The 18524-nt window shown below is 39.1% G+C and overlaps 1 pseudogene; it reads right to left on the bottom strand.

Annotated features, from left to right (window-relative positions):
• Nucleotides 1–16466: 16466 nt before the first annotated feature.
• LOC111140776 lies at nucleotides 16467–17624 on the bottom strand (annotated as a pseudogene).
• Nucleotides 17625–18524: the final 900 nt, after the last annotated feature.

Raw genomic sequence — 18524 nt, 5'->3', positions numbered from 1 at the left:
GATTATATAGTGGATTCCATAAAGAAAATAAGTACAGAAAAGAGAGTTTGTGACTAAAAATCTTATTGATTATATTAAACCAAGAGCATGCAGAACTTGAAGGAAGTAAGACAGAGGGTTTTCATTTAAAAATTTTGGCTGTACAATAAAATAATAATGAGTTAAGCTTTTTTGTTTAGGTGCACCAGTTTTCACATAAAAAAATATGGTAGTGCCACACTACTAAAGAAGATATATTTACTGGCATTTCTGGATTAGAAGTACTAGTTCAGTTCCAGAGGCAGAAAATAACTCAGGAGGCTTAGGAAGACGTCAAGAAGAAATAACTGGATTCTTTGCTGTGTCTCTGCAGAGCAAGGGGGGCCACACCCTTTCAACTCTTCGAGTTTACAAGAGGGAGATTCCAACTCTATCAGCCCTTCCTCTGCCTGATGGACCAGAGACTTCACAGCCCTGATTCTGTCAGCTCTTCATTGGAGCTTTCCCTTCAGGTGAACCTAGGCTTGGACCTGTTTGTGATAGGTGTGTCTGTGCCTAAGATAATGGCACTGCCACCCTCAGTTACCTCCCAAAAGACTGTAGAGACAGGACCCTTTTCATTTCTTTACACCATTAATTCATCCAGTCATTTAAGTCAGTAAATAGTCATTGAGCTCCTACAAATGTGTCAGGCACTATGCTAGGCACTGAGGGAGGAGCAGAGAACAGACAAATACCCGACTTGCATGGAATATTGTAGTGGGTAAAATAAGATATAGGCAGATAAATATATAAATATAGGATCTGTCCAGTGGGGATACTCTGCAAGGGACAATTAAGCAAAATCAGAGAATACAGAGATGATGAAGGGGATTCTATTTGATATAAAGTAGTCAGAAAAGACCTCCCTGATAATGCAACGTCTGAGCAGAGCACGGGCCCATGTATACAACACCTGTCTCAGCCTCAGCCACTGGCTTTTCTTGGCTGTTATAGCAACTAACAGACCCCATGCAGACCCCTGTGGTTTCTCTGCCTGAGGATCACAAGCCACAGGTCTAGAATATCTGACTGCTCTCCCCAACCCTCTCCAAACTCAGCTGAAATGCCAAGCCATAGGCCTTGCCTCCTGAACAACTGCCAATGGGGCTAAAGGATGAAATACAGAAATGCAGAGGATTTAATTTCCCCTGAATGAACTTTGACCAGAGGGAGACAGGAGATTGGATATTCTGGGCAGATAAATTTCCTCTTCTTTTTTCCCTCTGATGGACTGTTCCAGTATATGATTTCTCCATACAGCCTCTCTGAAGTCAACCTGTGTGACCAAACCTATTTGCTTCCCGAGTGTTATAATTTGGACTGCGTTCCCCAAAAGATATGTTGAAGTCTTAACCCCAGTATGTTATTTGGAAAGAGGGTCTTTGCAGATGTAATCAAGTTAAGATGAGATCATCAGGATGGAGCCTAACCTAATACAGCTGATGCCCTTATAAGAAGAAAAGACAGGACATAGAGGGAGAAGATGGCCATATGATGACAGAGAGGAAGACTGGAATGATCCATCTACCAGGCAAGGAACATCAGGGATTGCCAGCAAACACCAGAAGCCGGAAGAGGCAAGGAATGATCTCCTCTACAGTTTTCAGAGGGCATGTGGCCCTGCCAACATCTTTATTTTGGATTTCTAGCCTCCAGAGCTGCAAGACAATAAATGTCTATTGTTTTAGGGAGACCATGTTCATAGTACTTTGTTACAGCGGCCCTAGGAAACAAACATACTAAGTTACCAGCTATGTTGGATTTACCTCCCAAATAAAGCACTAACAGTCCATGCCTGAGGCTCTGTTTTCCAGAGAACTGTGACTGTGACAAAGACCTGAATAAAGTGAAGGATGGTATTTGAGGACAGAGATTACAGACACAGGGAAGACAATCCAAAGGTGGCAGCATGCTTGATGTGTTAGAGGACCCAGAAGAAAGCTAGCGTGTTTGGAGAATGAATAAGGAGAAAAGTGCCAAGAGATGAAGTCAAAGAGGGAGCCAAAGTTGCTATCCCTAGGGCCTTATGGACCACAGAAAAGACTTTGAATTTTTTTAACAAGGTATTAGTGAGATATAATTTACATATAGTAGTAAAATGAACAAATCTTATGGGTATGGTTTTGTGAAATTTTTTTTACACATTGCTCTGGTTTGAATATGCCCCCCATTCATGTGTTAAAAACTAATCCCCAAGGTGATGGTATTGAGAGGTGGGACCTTTGGTAGGTGACTAAGTCATGAGGGCGGATATATTATAAAAAAAGACCCAAAAGAGCTCCCTTGCCTCCTGCTACATGAAGACAAAGGAAGTCCACCATTGGAAGAGGGCCATCACCATCCTGGCACTCTGATCACAAATTTCTAGTCTCCAGAACTGTGAGAAATAAATTTCCATTGTTTATAAGCTACCCAGTCTCTGATATTTTGTTATAGCAACACGAATGGGCTAAGACATGCATGTATAGCCCACTGTGACCACCATCCAGGTCAAAATATGGAACATTTCTATCACCCTGAAGACTTCCCTCTTATCTTCCAGCCAATACAATTTACCAATCCTGGGGGAACCACTACTGTCACTTTTATCACTACAGATTGGTTTTACGTGATTTTGAAAATCATGTAAATGGACTCATACAGGATAGACTATTTTTGCTCAAAATGATGTCTTTGAGAATCATCCAAGTTGCTGCACTATGCTTCACCTGTTTTATTGCTGCATAGTATTCCATCGCCTGAGTCACATTTTGTTTACCTGTTCTCCTGGTTATTTGGAGTTTAGGCATATAATGAATAAAGTTGCTACGAACATTTATGTACTCTTATCTTTTTGGATATATGCAATCAGTTCTTTTGGTATAAACCTAGGAGTGTACTTTCTGGCACTAGGTAGGTCTTTGTAAATTTTATCAGTTTTTCAAAGTGGTTGCACCACTTTATACTCCCGCCAGCAATGTATAAGAGTCCAGTTACTTTACATCCTTGGCAACACTTGGAATTGTCAATCTGCTTAATTTTAACCTTTCTGTTTTGTGTTTTTGTGTTTGTGTAGTGGTATTTCATTGTGGGCTTTAATATGCCTTTTCCTGATAACTAATGATGAGCTCCTTTTCACAAGCTCATTAATCACTTAGACATCTTCTTTTATGAAGTGCTTGTTCAAGTCTTTTGTCCATATTTCATGTTTTTGTTAAGGCCACATCCCATTTCCAAAATCTGCATTAGTTAATCTATTGCAATGTAATAAATTACTCTATATACTGACAGCTAAAAGCAACAAACTTGTATTATCTCACAAAATCTTATGGGATCAGGAACCTGAGAGCAGCAGGGTTGGGTTCTGGCTCAGAGACTCAGGTTGCAGTTGAGTTGTTGGGCAAGATTTTGTTATATCAAGGCTCAACTGGGGCCAGAAACTGCAGGTCTAAGCTCACTCACATGAGCTTCATTGTGAGTAAATGTATGATTTCTATTAGGCTGGTGAAATGTTGAAAAGTTTAAAGACCCTCTACCACTCTCATTGACCTCTGGTGTCCAGGATCTTAGTTTGAAAGAAGCCATCTAAAGGAACAGATGGTGGCAAAGAAAGACCCAAAGTCCCCCAACTAGTTGATAGGGACAGGGCAAGGAAGAGGTGTTAGAAATCTAAAAAGTATTCAGGCCCAAAGAAATGTAACTGTTTGGAATGACCCATTTTCATTAAGCTCTCATTAACTCACTAGGAGTTTAAAAGAATAAATCATGGCAGAGTGTTTCTAGTCCTCCATAAATGGTCATTTGATCCAGCCACCTCACCTGTGGAAATCTATGCCAAGATTAGAATCCACTATATGGAAAAAGCTACTCTTTGAAAGTAACTTATTAGAAACCTAAATTATGGAATTGTTAAAGAAAGCACGTATTTCCTCCAAAGTTACCAGGAAATTATTAAAAGTGGTTGTTGTGAGTGCTTAACATATAATATTACAGGAAATACTTAGGATATAATATTAGTTGGAAAACTAGATGAAAACTAGGTGAAAATGATTCAGATTATCCAATGAAAAATGTTGCAATGTGATGTCATTTACGTATGCACATAGGAAAAAAATTGGGAAGGAAGAAAAAAGTATAATATCTGTATTAGAAATGATAGGGTAATGGGTAAATTCTCTCCCTACTTGCCAAATTTTCCATATATTTTTATAACTTAAAACATCTAAGATTACCAATTGCCATCAAACTTGAAATTTGATAAAAATAAGTTAAATATAAATTATCTAAAATGTTCCTAGTTCATTTATTTTCCTCAAATTTTAATTTGAAATTTTCAAACAAAAAGTTATAAAACTAGAACAATAAATGCCTATATGCATTTCACCTAGATTCACTAGCTATTACCACATTTGTTTTATTTCTCCATGTATAATACACACACATATTTTTTTCCTGAACATTTGAGAGTGAGTGACAGACATTTTGAAACCATGTTCTTAAATAGTACAGCACATATCTTCTAAGAAAAAGGACATTCTTCTACCTTCTTCTACAATTATCACACTCAAGAAACTTAACGCTGATACAATTCTATTATCTAATACAAAATTTATGTTCCAATTTCTCCAACATACCAAAAAATACTCATCTTTTTTGTCTTTATTCTGCTTTATCCAAGATTCAAAGATCACATGTTGCATTTAGCTGTTATACCTTTTTAGTTCTCTTTTAATCTAAAGCAACTTCTTCAGAGTTTTTTTTCCAATTCCTTCATGTCACTGACATTTTTTTTTAAAGATTTTATTTATTTATTTGACAGAGATCACAAGTAGACAGAAAGGCAGGCAGAGAGGGGGAAGCAGGCTCCCTGCCAAGCAGAAAGCCCGATGAGGGGCTCGATCCCAGGACCCTGTGATCATGACCTGAGCCGAAGGCAGAGGCTTTAACCCACTGAGCTACGCAGGCGCCCTGAGACTGACATTTTAAAAAGACTCTGGGCCAGTTATTTGCAGAATATCCTTCAATATAGATGTGTTTGACTTTCTTCATGATTAGAAATTACCTGAATTTCTTGGCTAACATCAATCTTATTTTGTGTTGAAAGATATTACTCTTTCCAATGCTGCCAATATTTTCCTATCTCATGAAAATGGAAAATCTTTAATGTGTTTTTTTAACAGATTGTGCTAATATTTTTGAGGGGTAACAGTATTAGTTGGACTCAGATATAGGTATCTAAACTTTATCATTTCATCATCTAGAAAATAGTAACTAAGACTATGTAGCTTAAGAAAGCCAAGCACCTGTTGGGGCACCTGGGTGGCTCAGTCATTAGGCATCTGCCTTCGTCTTGGGTTGTGATCCCAGGGTTCTAGGATCGGGCTGCGTTGGGCTCTCTTCTCCACGGGAGGCCTTCTTCTCCCTCTCCCGCTCTCCCTGCTTGTGCACTTGAGAGCCTCTGTAAGTAATTTCTAGTTCCCACAGTAGAAATTAGGGATCTGTCTGCTTTTTAACCCCTTACAGCTTGACTAAGGAATGTTTCCTATTCTTTGTTGCCTTGTATTTTAGGCCAGTCTATAAGCCAGACCAGGAGTTGCTTGGTCATAGAATTAAAGATATTGGGTTGCAATTCTAGAAAATAAAACCATTTGCTGATTCACTGCTCAGCTGGGGGCAGTCTGTGAGCCTTCAAAGTGTCTTAGTAGAAATTTTGAGTCCTGAAAATACCTGATTACTAGACTAAACAAGCAGAATCTAGGCAGAGGCAAGTCTAAACTTCATGCATAACATCACCTATCAAGGCTGCCAATAAATCACACAATTCATATAAATAAAAAGCTATGGCGACAATGTTGTCTGAATGTAAGTGTCTCTTATTTGAGACTTAAAAATCTGGGTTATATTTCTAGGAACATTCTACTGAATGCATCCATAGACATTGACTTAACGCAAGTGATGACGGAGTTTTTGAACCTGGGCCATCACTCTTACCTCACTTGCCCATGACACTATTGCCAATGAATCACAGTGTTCTTTTCTATTAGCCTGGACACTGACTTAGAAAATTTTCCAACAGAGCATTATAGGCAACCACTGATAATAATTTGGAATCAACGCATCACATAAGATCTTTATAACACTGAAAAGAAATAAGATAAATATCATCTAGGTTTTAGCTTCTCACCTTCACCTGCATATATATGGTAGAACAATGCTTCTTATGAATGACTGACAGACAACTGGTAGACCTGGTTTAAAAAAAAAAAAAAATCTCATAATCAGAGCATGTTGACCAGGTAATGGACAAAGGAAGGAAAGGTAAAAATGTTACTTAAGATTAGCTATTTGCTGTGATAAATTGACCTCAATCTATATAATAGCTGAAACAAAATAGAAGTTCATTTCTTGCTTATGAAATAATCCAGTTGGTTCCAGGATGTGGGGATGGAAGGATGTGAGCTCCATTCTACACAGTCATTAGGGATCCAGGCTGGTGGAGGCTGTGCCATCTAAAATACCCAAATTTCCAGAACACTGTGGGCATTTGCATCTAGCTAGTATAGGAGAAAGAGCATGGGGAGTTTTGATTAGTCAAGCCTGAAAATGGCTTTCAGCAATTCTGCAATGTTCTATTCTCTAAAACATGGCTATACTTAACTAAGTTGGACAGGAAAGTATAGCTCATGACAGGGCAAATTCTTCCCAATGGCACTGTAGTATAGAAGGGAGCATAAATGGGGACGCCTGGGTGGCTCAGTTGGTTAAGCAGCTGCCTTCGGCTCAGGTCATGATCCCAGCGTCCTGGGATCGAGTCCCGCATCGGGCTCCTTGCTCATCAGGTAGGCTGCTTCTCCCTCTGCCTCTGCCTGCCATTCTGTCTGCCTGTGCTTGCTCTCTCTCCCTCTCTCTCTCTGACAAATAATTAAATAAAATCTTTAAAAAAAAAAAAAAAAGAAGGGAGCATAAATGTTTGGTGGTCAGCTAGCCTCTCTGCCCACAAAGGGGAACTTTTCCTTTAAACTCCATGGCTTCTTATAGGACAGGAGAATGGTGATAACACTAGAGTACATCCAGGAGTATGCCAGGCATAATTTTTGTCTGGGCCTTTTCATATTCCCAGCCCATATGGCTCAGCCAAATATGAAGATGAAAACCTGTATGTGAATATTTATAGTGGCTTTATTCATAACTACCCAAAGCTGGAAACAGCCCATTGTCTTTCAATTGGTGAATGGATAAATGAAGTGTAGCATATTCATACAAAAGAATACTACTCAGCAGTAAAAGAAAAAACTACTGATACACCCAGAAAGTTGGATAAATATCAAATGCATTATGCTAAGTAAAAAGAGAAAAGCTGGAAGAGCTGTATACTGTGTGATTCCATTTATAGGACATTCTTGGAAAAGACCAAAGTATAAAGATAGAAAACAAATCAGGGTGCTAGGACTGGGGTTACGTGGAGGTTTTGACCACAAAAGAAATTGTTTGGGTGATAGACTCATTCTATATCTTGAATGTGTAGTGGTAGTTGTACAAATTTAGGCTTTTATCCAAATTCATAGAACTGTTACACTAAAAAACAATAAGCAACTGCATAAAAAGATAAAATAAATGAGACAGGGACTCTGTCATACAATTTTTTTTTCAATCCTCTAGTATACTCTCCTGAAAAAATACCAGGTTTTTCTGGCTCAAGGTTACCCACTAGAGTGCAACCAAGCCAAACTGCAGCCTTCTCAAGATCCTACTTGAGCTTGAGGATCCACTTCCAAACTCACTCACATGGGCACAGAGTAAGTTTAGCAACACCTGGGCCCCTCACAACAGAGCTTCCCTTAGATTGAGTGGTTAGAGACAGCTAAGCAGTGTCTTTTATAACATAGTCTCAGAAATGACATACCATCATTTTTGCCATAGTCTATTGACCAAGTCTGGTACAAGGTAGGAGGGGACTCCACAAGCTGTGACTATCAGGAGGTAGGGATTATTGATGCCATCTTGGAGCCTGGCTATCACAGGCAGGGATCTCTGCATTTATAAATACAAATATGCCAACCCATATTCAGGTTGTAATTTTATTGAATTGTAGCTGATTATTTCACAGAACTTAGAGGAGCAGAAAATATTGATAAAATATTATTCCAACTAAGGAGAGACCCTTCGGTAGCAACATTAAAATATTAGTTTGTTATCTAGACTCAGAATCAGTTTATTCGATGTCTATTTTTACCTCTGTATTTTAGATTTATTCATTTAACATTATCACAGGTATGAGTAAATCTGAAAAACACACTCTTTGAACTCATATGTAAATAATAATTCCAGGAATAAAAAAAAATAGTTTCTTAAATTAGAAGATTAGGCCACCCTAATCAGATAGTTTAATAATAAGTATATCTTAGCCACACATGCAGAAATGGTATAGAATGACAAAAATAAAGGTGAATGTGTAGGCCAAGTAAACATTTTAAAAAATCAAAGCCCTATTTCTAACACATTTCCATCTTCTTTTTATCAATGAGCATGACATCTACACAACTACATTTCCTAAATCTCAAGGATAGGTTTTCAATTTTATTCGGTTTTGCTGCAGGATTGACTTTTTTCCAAAAAAATTATAAATGCTTTACAAATTTGTGGCAATTTAAAAATTGAGGCTAAAAATCATTAAAATTCTAGCACCTTAAAAATTATTAATCATTATTGTGATACTCTAGATTGTAATATATACATTTATTAAATGCCTTAGAAAAATAGCATGATAGTTTTGTTTCATCTCTAGATCACTAAAAAGAACTCATATTTAACCATTGAAGTCCTGGCCTTCAAAGCTTCTTAAAGCAGATACATTTTTGAGATGATTACGATCTTGTCTGGATGTTGCCCTTACATTCTGGTTTTTATTATAATACTTGCTGGGCAGCCAGTTGACATATAACAACTTTCATTCCTTTCCTTATGGAAATAAACTTTCACTCAAAGATGGAAAGATATTAAAAGCACAGAATAGTCTCCTACCATGTTTTGTTTGCCCTGCTTCCTAGCCTACTACTTCAGTATCCAGTCCGAAAGGTTGTAGTTCCCCGAGGAAGGCTGTTGTCACATAAGGTTTCAAGCTTGTGTGAAGGTCTTTCACAGAACAGCCCAGCCAGGCTTTGTGTTCCTGGGCTTTCTAAAAAGTTTAGATAAAATACACTGTGGGTCTCAGAGGTCTCTATTGTGCTTTTCAATTGGGGCTGATAGGGCAACTGTGTGGGTTTAAACGGAATTCATTTCCAGGTCCTCAAATTCCATATTATTCATGCTTAAATCTAATCTGCCTGAGAACATGTGCTTGGTCAAAGCACTGTGCCCAGTCTCTTTCCCAGCTTCTCATTCCTAGTCAACTTCTCCTAACTTCATAAACTAAAGGCAAATCCTTCACTCATTTGAAATCCCCAGGCTACAAGTGCCTCCAGCAAAGCCACCTTGATCAAAGCAGTGGTCTGTGTCTCAGCTGCATAATTTTAAGAAGGAGGAGATGAAAATTTCCCCCGAGTATTTCTGCTGATCAATATTACTTTTTCAAGCATTAGAGAGTATTGCAACTTATTATTTTATATTTTCTTACACATTCATTAGGATTCATAAGAGAAAATTTGTAATTAACTATTTCATAAAGATAATTAGTTATGGAAAATCTATATTCATTTTTTACTTGGATGCATTTAATTTCCTGCTTGTTCTCATTGGTCAACCACTTTCTACCAGTTTATTTTATCCTGTGATATATTTCTCAGATATACATTAGCTTAACAAGAATGGTTTGTGGATTCTACAGTAAACAGTCATTAATACATCTTTTGAAAGACTTCCACGTAAAAATAGCTAATAACTTATTTTTGCTGTCAATTCCACAGAATCCAGTCACATTCTAGCAATAAGTAATATATATCTATTGATATATGCACTAATTAAAAAAGGAAAAAGAAGATCTACGAAGTGAGTTGGAGGAAATCGGAGGGGGAGACAAACCATGAGAGACTGTGGACTCTGAGAGACAAACTGAGGGTTTTGGAGGATGGGGTGGAGAGTGGGGTGAGCCTGGTGGTGGGTATTGTGGAGGGCACATATTGCATGGAGCTCTGGGTGTGGTGCACAAACAATGAATTTTGGAACACTGAAAAAAAAAACCAAAATTACAATTAAAAAAAGAGATACAATTCTAGTAACATTTCACATTTTTTAATAATTACTAAATTTAACAATGCATTTATGTTATGTTCAATTGTATAACACTCAGCTTTATCAATACAGGAAGCATATTTTTTATTTTTTATTTTTTTATTTTTTGAAAAGATTTTATTTATTTATTTGAGAGAGAGGCAGTGAGAGAGAGCATGAGAGGGGAGAAGGTCAGAGGGAGAAACAGACTCCCCATGGAGCTGGGAACCCAATCCGGGACTCGATACCAGGACTCCGGGATCATGACCAAAGGCAGTTGTTTAACCAACTGAGCTACGCAGGCGCCTGGAAGCATAGATTTTAAATTTCAATGTACACATATTTTTTGTGGAGAAAAGTATGAAGATTAAATTTTTTTTCAGCTTTCAAATATAAAGAACAAAATTCTGTGGGTAGAGTAAAATAAAAATTCAAGTTCAAGGAGAAACAAACAAAATAATAATCCCTAATGTTAGAAAAAATACTACTCATTTTTTATATTGAGATAAAATTGACATGTAACATTAGTTTTAGGTGTACAACATAATGATTTGGCATATGTATTTCTTACAAAATGATCACCACAATAGATCCAATTAACATCTGTCTCTGCACATCATTATAATTTTTTTTCTTGTGATGAGCACTTTTAAGATCTACCCTCTTAGCAACTTTTGTACATATAATCTCATTAATATATAGTTGTCAAGCTATATATTACATGCCTGTGCTTATTTTAAAACTAGAAATTTATCCCTTTTGACCATTTTCACTCATTTTGCCACTGCCCCTACTTCCCCATCCCTTACTTCCCACCGCCCCCACCTATGGCAACCAAACTGTGTTCTGTCTATGAGATCATACAGTATTTGTATTTCTCTGATTTTAGTTTGCTTAGCTTAATGCCCTCAAGATCCATCCATGTTATCCCAAATGACATGTTCATATGTTTTTAAAAGTAATACAGTACATATAAAATTGCCTTCATAATTATATTGTATACATAAAAGGCTAATGTAATAGGTTTTTGTTAAAATACCAATATTTATGAAGAGAGAGAATTTGACTTCTTCTTTGCCAATTTGAATACCTTTTATTTCTTTTTGTTGTCTGACTGCTATTGCTAGGACCTCTAGTACTATGTTGAACAACAGTGGCGAGAGTGGACATTGTCGTCGTGTTCCTGATCTCAAAGGGAAGGCTGTCAGCTTTTCCCCATTGAGGATGACATTCGCTGTGGGTTTTACATAGATAGATTTTATGAAGTTGAGGATTGCTCCCTCTATCCCTATACTTTGAAACAGTTTAATCAGGAACGGATGCTGTATCTTGTCAAATGCTTTTTCAGCATCAATTGAGAGGACCATGTGGTTCTTCCCTCTTCTCTTATTGATTTGTTCTATCACACTGATTGATTTGTGAATGTTGAACCACCCTTGCATCCCATGGATAAATCCCACATGGTCATGGTGGATAATCTTTTTAATGTACTGTTGGATCCTAGGATCTTGTTGAGAATCTTGGCATCAGTATTCATCAGGGATATTGGTCTGAAATTCTCCCTTTTGGTGGAGTCTTTACCTTGTTTGGGGATCAGGGTAATGCTGGCTTCATAGAAAGAGTCTGAAAGTTTTCCTTCCATTTCTATTTTTCTAAAACAGCTTCAGGAAAATAGGTATTATTTCTCCTTTGAATGTTTGGTAGAATTCTCCAGAGAATCCGTCAGGTCCTGGGCTCTTGTTTTTTGGGAGGTTTTTGATCACTGCTTCAGTCTCATTACTAGATATTGGTCTGTTCACATTGCCAATTTCTTCCTGAATCAGTTTTGGAAGTTTATAGGTTTCCAGGAATGCATCCATTTCATCTAGGTTGCTTAACTTATTGGCATATAACTGTTAATAATTTCTGATGATTGTTTCTATTTCCTTGGTGTTAGTCGTGATCTCTCCCTTTTCATTCATAACTTTATTAATTTGGGTCCTCTCTTCTTTTCTTTTGGATTAGGTTGGCCAGTGGTTTATCGATCTTATTGATTCTTTCAAAAAATCAGTTTCTAGTTTCATTGATGTGTTCTACTGTATCTCTCGTTTTTACCTCATTGACCTCTGCTCTAATCTTGATTATCTCTCTTCTTGTGCATGGGGTTGGCTTAATTTGTTGTTGATTTTCCAGTTCTTTAAGGTGTAAAGAGAGCTGGTGTATTCTGGATTTTTCCATTTTTTTGAGTGAGGCTTGGATGGCTATATATTTGATGGTAGGACTGCCTTTGCTGTATCCCATAGGTTTTGGACTGATGTGTCTTCATTCTCATTCTCTTACACCATACACAAAGATAAACTCAAAATGGGTAAAAGACCTCAACATGAGGCAGGAATCTATCAAAATCCTAGAGGAGAACATAGGCCACAGCAATTTCTTTCAAGACATGTCTCCAAAGGCAAAGGAAACAAAAGCAAAAATGAACTTTTGGGACTTCATCAAGATCAAAAGCTTCTGCACAGCAAAGGAAACAGTCAACAAAACAAAGGGGCAAATGGGAGAAGATATTCTCAAATGACAGACAAGGGGCTGATATCCAATATCTATAAAGAACTCCTCAAACTCAACACACACAAAACAGATAATCACATCAAAAAATGGGCAGAAGACATGAACAGACACTTGTCCAAAGAAGACATACAAATGGCTAACAGACACATGAAAAAATGTTCATCATCATTAGCAATCAGGGAGATTCAAATCAAAATCACATTGAGATACCACCTTACACCAGTTAAAATGGCCAAAATTAACAAGACAGTATACAACATGTGTTGGAGAGGATGTAGAGAAAGGGGAACCCTCTTACACTGTTGGTGGGAATACAAGTCGGTGCAGCCACTTTGTAAAACAGTGTGGAGATTCCTTAAGAAATTAAAAATAGAGCTATCCTAGGGCGCCTGGATGGCTCAGTCAGCTATGTCTGCCTTCAGCTCAGGTCTGATCCCAGCATCCTGGGATCGGGTCCCACATTGGGCTCCTTCCTCAGCATGGAGCCTGCTTCTCCCTCTGCCTGCTGCTCTCCCTGCTTGTGCTTTTTCTCTCTCTCTCTCTGACAAATAAATAAATAAAATCTTAAAAAAATAAATAGAGCTACCCTATGACCCTTCAACTAAAATACTGGGTATTTACCCCAAAGATACAGATGTAGATAAAAGAAGGGCCATCTGTACCCCGATATTCATAGCAGCAATGGCCACAGTCACCAAACTGTGGAAGAAGCCAAGAGGCCTTCAACAGATGAATGGATAAAGAAGATATGGTCCATATATACAATGGAGTATTATGCCTCCATCAGAAAGGATGAATACCCAACTTTTGTATCAACATGGATGGGACTAGAAGAGATTATACTGAGTGAAATAAGTCAAGCAGAGAGAGTCAGTTATTGTATGGTTTCACTTACTTATGGAGCATAAGGAATAACACAGAAGACATTGGGAGATGGAGAGGAGACGTGAGTTGGGGGAAATCGGCAGGAGAGACAAACCATGAGAGACTGTGGACTCTGAGAAACAAACTGAGGATTTTGGAGGGGAGGAGAGTGGGGGGATGGGTGAGCCTGGTGGTGGGTATTAAGGAAGGCACGTATTCCATGGAGCACTGAGTATAGTGCATAAACAAGGAATTCTGGAACACTGAAAAAAAATAAAATTAAATTTAAAAATATATCAATACTTACAATATAATTACATTCTTTGCTACTATTTAAATTTATGACAAAAAATTCAGATGTTAACATAAAAATGTGTGAGAAGTCACATGATTTTTCAGAACTACTTTAAGGAGTATACAAACAAAAAAAAAGAAAAGAGGAAAGGAGGGAGAAAGAAAAAGGAAGAAGAGAGGAAAGGGAGGGAAGGAAAGAGAGAGAGGGAGAGAGAGAAAAAACAAAATTGCTACTCTAATGAAGTGAAATAAATCAGTGGCTCCAGTATTCTGTTCCCAGATCTATTGTAAAATCAGGCATTTCTTTCTATTTCTCCATTTGTCTTAATTTCCCCAAGTATAAAATGGGCATGATGATAACTTTCCTTGTGGTCAGAGATGTGAGCCGAATTCTTACAAGGAAAAAAAAAAAAACTAAGAAGAGTAAACCACATTGTATGCTAAGTTACATGTAAACTACTAACAACAGTAAAACATGAGATAGGCAGATGAAGGATTTTTAAATTTCATATCTTTAAATGTTCTATAATCTCTGCCCCTCGTTTTGAGCCAAGAGTTCTTAACAGAATTCCAGAAGTTTATAGATACATAGATTGCCTGGATCTCAAGTCCAGTTCTGATGACCAAGTGGTACTAACTACAGCTTCTTCTTTAAGGAAATGAAATATATTATTTTATTCACACATTTAATGGAAAGAATGTTCAGCATTTCCTGTGGACTTAGCCAGTGCTAAATCACTAGGCAGAGAAGTGATATCACCTTATATGGGAGGGTAAACTGTGGAGGGTGGGGTGTAGATATGACCAGGAGTAAAAGAGGAGATTAATGCAGTATCTCGGAATTCAGAGTCTGGAAGGGGACCTGGAAGTTCTGAAAAGAAACTGAAAGGTTACACAGTTCTTAATCTCAGTCATAACAAATGTCTTTACGTCGCTCTTAATATTACACATTTCTGAGAGTAATTGTCCAAGCTGTGAGGACAATTACAGAGATTGAATGAGAGAAGAAAATGTCAATCAAAATTTGGCATAAGTCAAAAATTCAGTCCAGGCTGAAAATTATTATCTCTGAGCTTACTTTTAGAATGCAGGAAAAAATTTTAGTTATGCAATAGAAGTAAAAGTAAAAATAGTTTAATAAAATAACTTTCGACATCTCTTCCAACAGTAGGCTTTATCAGAAGGTTACACTCCATGCCCAGAATTAAATTAAGAGAATTAGGTTATATGATTGTGATTGCTTAATGGCACCCGTCTTCTCCACAATCTGGATATAACAACTATTCAGCTAAGAGTTGGAACATCCTTGCTCCTGATGGGAATGCTTTGCATCTCTTCAAGGCTGGCAGTGAAGGGTAGGGCAGGGAAGAATAAAAGGTTGAAAACCACCTGTACAGTGTAGTTTGAGTCTTTGGACAATGTCACTAATTTTTGGCACCTCCAGCAGAGGGCAGGCAGGTGTAGGGAAAAGAGAGGAAACGCAGTTCTCCATTTCATTTACAGGCTATTCTTCTTTGTACAATAGTGTGGCACCATAAACATGGCCATGCAAGCTGAAACTGAAAAGCAATCTTTTTCCCCCCATTTAACTTCTTTTAATGTTTCTTCACAAATGGTGAAAAATACTAAAGTACAGATAAGGAGTAATCATAATAACATTATAAATATGGAATTATAAATTTAAAACATTTTCTGGTTTAAAAAAAATAAATTTGGCAGTCAACGCAGCTCTGCGTGTCTCTGCATTGCTACATTCCTGATGGTGCTCGCGTTTATCCATTCTTCCAGGTCCTCCATGCCCACCTCTTCTTCCTCCCAACTGTTCCATCAAAGGTCCAGGGGGCTCAATAGGGCCACCTTGCCCTCCTCCACCAAAGCCACTTCAGTCCATGCCCCAGCCACTACAGGAGCCACCTCTGTCTCCACCACAGCCACCTCTGAACACTCCACCAGGAACACCGTGGTCCATGAGGACACCTCTTCCTCCCAGCGTGCCACCAGGGCCACCTCTGCCACAGTGACAACCCCCCCTCCCGGGGGATGTGGAAAGGGTGATGGAAGGAAGCCTTCAGGCTTCAAGACCTTATACCGTTTCTTTCTGCTCTCTAGGCAAAGTTTCAGTTTCCACACCCAGACTGGGGCCCTGCCAGTATCCAGCTAGACATTTCTTCCTCCTCCAGATGGGTTCTCTCAGGAACCCCAGGGCCCCCTTGAAGGAAAGCCACTTCTGTCTCCTCCACAGCCTCCATGTGACTATAGGGCCTTCAGAACCTCCTGGGCCCCCTGGACCTCCACAAAGTGGCAGTGGCATCCCTCTGCCCTCACAGGGAGGCATACCACCCCACATGCCATTCCTCTTCCAAGGAAGAGAAACCTTAAATTTGCTCCTTTGAAAATCTTTCCCAGAAAACCACTCCATGGCAGCTTTGGCAGTTGGTGGGTCTTCATAGGACACTGTAGCATCACCTTTGGGCTTTCCTGTTTCCTTGTGCAAGTAGACAAGGATAATGGATTGTCTGGTTCTCTTGTTATTCTTAACAACTCCATGTTGCTTAAAGAAGTCTTCCAGCTTCTCTAGTCACATTGTCATATAAGCCTTGCACATAAATTGCACTGTTGTCAGAGTCTTCATGTGGATCTGCAAGTAGGCCTAGATCAAGATCTTGTCCTTCAGCCATGGGTCCACCAGGCTTATTGAAGCCACCTCGCTCTCCAGCGGCCATTCCACTGCATCCTCCACCCCGCCCACCTCTGCTCATGCCTCCACCAATAAAATTCTCTTCCCCTTCCCCGATTATCAGGGCAACTCATGCTCTGGTTCTCTCCTGATCTGGAAAATCCTCTAGACTCCTGACCATAAACACCCATGCTACTGGGGTAGTCCTGTCGGAATGAACTCTGATACCCGTAGTTGCTGATCTACTGTCTATATTGCCTTGGAGCCTAGCTGTAAGATTCAGTTTGGTGGTGGGGGAGAGGGCCGAGGGGCAGTAACTAGTGGGCAGCTGCTGCCCATGGCTGCTTTGTTGCCATAGGAACTCTGTTGTCCATTGTGCTCGGCTGCCCATTGGTGTTCGCTGAGAGTAACTGTTCTGATTATAAGTAGTCAGCCAGCTATGTAGAGGAATAGCTGGTAGGAGGATAAGACGGTAGTGCTGTGACTGGCTGCATGTGTAGCTCCCAGGTACCTGGGGATAACTGTAGTTACTCTGTCCATATCTTAAATGGGGCTTGTTGTAAACCCCTGTGCTAGTTTGAGGTTGACTAGTCTCAGCAGGTTTGTTACCATCCTGTGGTTTTGCAGGTGCAGTGGCTGCTGGCTGCTGCCCATAGGCTGGGTAAGAAGGCTGAGGGCCATATGCAGACTGAGCTGCATAGGAGGCCTGGGTGGTAGTGACCACAGCAGTGGTGGTATCGTAAGCACCAATTCTGTGCCCCTGGACAGACTGACTATACACCGGGGGGGGGGGGGGGGGGCTGTTGGAGTAGTATAACCAGCAGGAGCAGGTCCATAAAAAGTTGCAAGGTGGTCTGTCCGTATGTTGCAGTGGACTGTGCCTGGGTATAGCTGACATCAGTGGGCTGTCCATAGGTTCCATAACTTTTCTGCCCGCTTACCAGGGGATTCTGTGCCTATCCTTGAGTGGCCTGGCAGTGTAGGCACTGGAGCCCTGCTGGGCTGCAGCTTGGCTGTAGGTACTGTAATCCATGGGTGCCTTTTTTTCCCCTTCCTTCTCATTCTCTCAACATCCATCTCCCTCTAGCTTTCCCTGTAGGTGCTACACTCTGCAAAGCAATCTTAAAGCTGGTGGGAAAATTATGATTGTTCCATGACCTTTAAAATTTTTGCCAAAACATTAAAACTCTTACTGTTAGTTATAAACATAAGAGGAAATGAAATAATAGTAACATTAGTATCTATATAGCCCATTATAATTTAAAACATTAGAAACATTGAGTTAAATGTTTTTGTTATCAAGAGTACTTTGAACAGTGCTTGCCTTAGTCTTATAGAACTTACAGTAGGAAACAAGCATCTTTTCTGTGTCTTGGCTAATTTATAAATTTAGAACAGTTTCTAATATGTTATCCTTTGCACTTTCAATGTCAGTATATTCAAGAGTTCCTTAAATAGCAGCTCGTAGGGACTCACGTGCTCTGGAAGCATACATCACATACTGTTTCAACAACTAGTCTTGCCTCAGGTACCAAACCAATGACCCCAGATAAATGTGAGTTTACAAAACTCCACCAATCCCTCCCCAGACCCTGTTAACTTCTAAACCACCCCATGACTAACTTCTCTGCAACTGACCTTGTGCAACCCAAGGACAAAAGCCCTTAAGGAACTCATTTGACTGAATTCATTTGGACAATTGCCACCTGCCCAATGAGTTTCTATCAAACTCCGCTTTAAAATTTTTTTAATCAAAATATATTATTAGTTTTCTATCAAGAAATTTTTTTGTAGGGACTTTGATGCACAAATATGGATAGAAACTTCAGAAGAAATGGTTGGCAGACCAGAAAATGTCTGGGGGACAGAATTTGGGGGTTGAGGGAGGATGGAACAAATGACTGATCATTTTTATTACAAGCCATGACTTTTT

Source organism: Enhydra lutris, unplaced genomic scaffold, assembly GCF_002288905.1.
Source record: "Enhydra lutris kenyoni isolate GAN:26980312 unplaced genomic scaffold, ASM228890v2 scaffoldscaffold1, whole genome shotgun sequence".
Taxonomy (NCBI): domain Eukaryota; kingdom Metazoa; phylum Chordata; class Mammalia; order Carnivora; family Mustelidae; genus Enhydra; species Enhydra lutris.
The sequence above is the reverse complement of the archived record's forward strand: the minus strand, read 5'-3'. Positions and strand labels throughout refer to the sequence as shown.